Source organism: Miniopterus natalensis, chromosome 1, assembly GCF_054644295.1.
Source record: "Miniopterus natalensis isolate mMinNat1 chromosome 1, mMinNat1.hap1, whole genome shotgun sequence".
Taxonomy (NCBI): domain Eukaryota; kingdom Metazoa; phylum Chordata; class Mammalia; order Chiroptera; family Miniopteridae; genus Miniopterus; species Miniopterus natalensis.
In genome coordinates this window covers 78,190,971-78,194,538 of record NC_142081.1, presented here as the reverse complement: position 1 = coordinate 78,194,538, position 3,568 = coordinate 78,190,971, and the positions used below count along the sequence as shown (strand labels likewise).

Here is a 3,568-nt window from a genome sequence, read left to right as displayed (position 1 = left end):
AGGAATTACTGCCTTCAGAGAGCGGGAGCGGCAAGAGGCTGAGGACTGAAAAGGGGAGAGTGAGTGATTCTTAATAACCAGCAGGATCCCAAAGATGGCAAGCTGCCAGCCTGGACTGCCAGCGATGGCCAGAACTGTGCTGCAGCTCTGAGTCCAGGCTCCTTCTCCCCCAGCCCATGAGACTCTGAGCTGGAGAGCCAGCATGCCCTGGTAAGTGGAAATCCTGCCACTTCCAGACATGGAGTCATCTTTCCCATTTAGAGTAATCCTCGCTGTCCTGGCCTCCTCCATCATTGCTGCTAACGTGATAGTGGCTTTGGCTGAGCTGTTGTCGATCCACAGGAATTATGGTGTCAGTCTCTGCTTCACTTTGAATCTGGCTGTGGCTGACACCTGGCTTGGCGTGGCCATTTCTGGCCTAGACACAGACCAGCTCTCCAGCCCAGCTCAGCCCCCACACAAGACCCTGTGCAGTCTTCGGATGGCATTTGTCACTTCCTCCACGGCTGCCTCTGTCCTCACAGTCTTGCTGATTGCCTTCAACAGGTACCTTGCTATCAAGCAGCTCCTCCGCTCCTTTCAGATCAAGAACGGACTTGTGGCTGGAGCCTGCATGGCTGGGCTGTGGCTGGTGTCTTACCTCACTGGCTTCCTCCCACTCGGAGTCCCCACACGCCAGCAGAGCACCTACCAGGGGCCCTGCAGCTTCTTCGCTGTGTTTCACCGCACTTCATGCTGACCCTCTCCTGCGCTGGCTTCTTCCCAGCCCTGCTCCTTTTTGTCTTCTTCTGCGACATGCTCAAGATCATCTCTATGCACAGCCAGCAGATCTGGAAGATGGAACATGTGGGAGCCCCAGCTGGAGCTCCCAGCGACTTCAAGGCTGTCCTCACTGTGGCTGTTCTCATTGGGACCTTCACTCTGTCCTGGGCCCCATTCCTTATCACTGGCATTGTGCAGGTGGCCTGCGTGGCACTGGAACAGTATCTGTGGCTGCTTGGTGTGGGCAACTCCCTGCTCAACCCACGTTATCTACGCCTGTTGGCAGAAGGAGGTGGGGCAGCAGCTCTACCAGGCAGCCCTGGGAGTGAGGAAGGGCTTCGTCTCACTCCTCCTCCTGTTCTCGGCCAGGGATGTAGCCCAGAGGGGTCAGAGAAAGCTCCTGTCACATCACCGCCATCCCCCACCCACAGCTTGGTGGTAAAGAAGGTAAAGGGCAAAGAAGTTTCAAAGTGCCTTTTCCCTCCTCTCTCTGGGTCCCAACCCGGAGATGAGATGGAGCTAGGGGAATGAGAGCACTTTTCAGGCAGATGACCTCCCTCCATGCCCCTCACCCCAGACTGAGAGGTAACCGAGGCAGGGTGCTGACTTTCTTCTATAAGCGGTTTTCCCATTTCCAAACCTCCATTCCTCTGTCGTTCTCTTGCAATGAGTCTGTTTCTCCTGTGCAGGTATACTTACTTAAAGCATACTACTGTATGCTTTACACTTTTAAGAAGTGTACTACTATAAAGATGCTTAAAAGTCAAGCCCTATTTATTCTTATTGTTGAACTATTACAGATGTCCCCCTTTTGACCCCCATTGACCCCCTCCACCCTGCCCCTGCCCCCCCAGCTGCACCATCCAATAGAAATATAATGCAAGCCATATACATAGTTTTAAATGTTCTATTAGTCACATTAAAAGGTTAAAAAATAAGAAATAGGTGAAATTAATGTTAATGTTTCATTTAACCTACTATATCCAAAATATTATTTCAATGTAATCAACATACAAATTATTACATTATTTTTTCAAGCTAAATCCTTGAAGTTTGGTGTGTATTTTACCTTTACAGAACATCTCAATTCAAACTAGTCATATTTCAAATGCTCAGTAGCCACATTGAACAGCACAGTGCTAGAGAAATGAGGTCCTATTATTTCTAACTGTTTACTATGATGATTGTTTCGGTAAAGGGAGGAGTCCTGACCCCCTGATATAAATGAGACATTGTAAAGTAGTGAGTTTGCACAAAATGTAGGAACCTGTATTAGCTTCTAAAGCATGCCTTTTCCCACACTTCATGGTGTTCAAGACAGGGTTTCTTTGGGAAATAGCCTATCTTATGATTATTTCTAGTAACCCTCCCAATCTACCACCTTTCAAAGTCTGTGATGCCCCTTCCCCTCAGTTGGCCTCTTACTTAATTTGTAGCGACTTGCTTATGACAATGTTGACCCACAAGTTCTGAGGCACTGAAAGGGGAAGAAGAGGCAAAGGGGGTTGGCACCAAGAAAGGCACTACCAAGCTCTGTACACTGGACCCACTTTGCTCCTCAAAACTTGACTTTCTTCCATTTACTCCCAAACTTTCATTTTCCTAAGAAACTCAGTCATATAAGAGGATATCTCCAAAAATGGCTCAGGAGACAAGCTGAGGAGCAGGTACCTCTTTCTGCTTTCTTTGGGTATGAAAATGACTGTTGGAATCTAGGAATTATGCTCAGGCTCCCTCTGGGCAACCCTAGCAGAACAAATTCAAGAACAGAGTGGGAAAGAAACCCAGGAACTACACTCAACCTTCCTGAGCTTCCCTAACCCGTTCCTCAGCCTCCTGGTCTCCATAGTGGATTCCTAGAAAATTTGTCTCTTAAGGCCCTAAACTAGCTCATCTCCCTAGAAAGATGAATAGACAAAAGAGGGCAAGAAGAAACCCCAAGAGTATGGATTAATTTGTCTAGGACTTAGTGCCAGGACAACCTTTGAAAGTTAACCTCTCCATATCTCTAAAATGATGGCCTGAGAACCAGGATGCTTTGCACTTGGGTTTTAATTCTCCTTCCGTCTTAGATAAACGCCCAGCTTGCTTTCCCTAAGTTGTTTAGAGGTTAATGATCATCCCTTTCAATTTTCATACTCTCGACAATCCCCGTCTCCCCATCTTCAAACTCTACCTTCAGCACAAATGGTCTGTTTCCCACTAATTTATTCTAATACATAAGCCCTCCTTTGGTAGATCTTTTTGCAATTGCTTTGGTTACCACTCTGGCCCAGAGGAGGCCTGTGCTTGCCTTCACTGTAGCAGGTTTTATGTTCCTGCAACTGGAGAACATTTTGGCTCTCGAGGGGCGATGGAAGCCAATGCTTCGAAGTGTTGAGCACCCAGCAGGGACCAGTTATGCCAGCAATAAGGAACACTCTTTGATTGGGTTAAGAGTTACTGGGAACTAATTAAAACACCAACAGTAACTGGGTTTTTGGACAAAATTGAAAGCAGGCTCAAATGAATGCCCTCCTTATTAGTGGCTTGGAGCTTAATTTCTTGGCCTTTCTGGGAAGGACTGATCTTGCCAAGGTAACACAAGCAAAAGTATAATGGAAATTAGTTAGTTACTGGAGAAAGGCAGGAGCTGAGAGGAGGCTAGGTGACCGTTGTGTTATTAGGTTCAATCTTAGAAACCCTGCTGTTCCTGGGAGTCAGTATGTACAGCGGGAAAATCACAGGCTTTGAAGTCCCACAAACCAGTGTTCAAATTATGATCAGTCATTTAAATTCTCAAAGCTGCAGTTTCCTCATTTGTAAA

At 47.0% G+C, this 3,568-nt stretch overlaps 1 pseudogene; it reads left to right on the top strand.

The window, feature by feature from the left end:
* Nucleotides 1-238: 238 nt before the first annotated feature.
* LOC107526112 (glucose-dependent insulinotropic receptor-like) lies at nt 239-3,215 on the top strand (annotated as a pseudogene).
* Nucleotides 3,216-3,568: the final 353 nt, after the last annotated feature.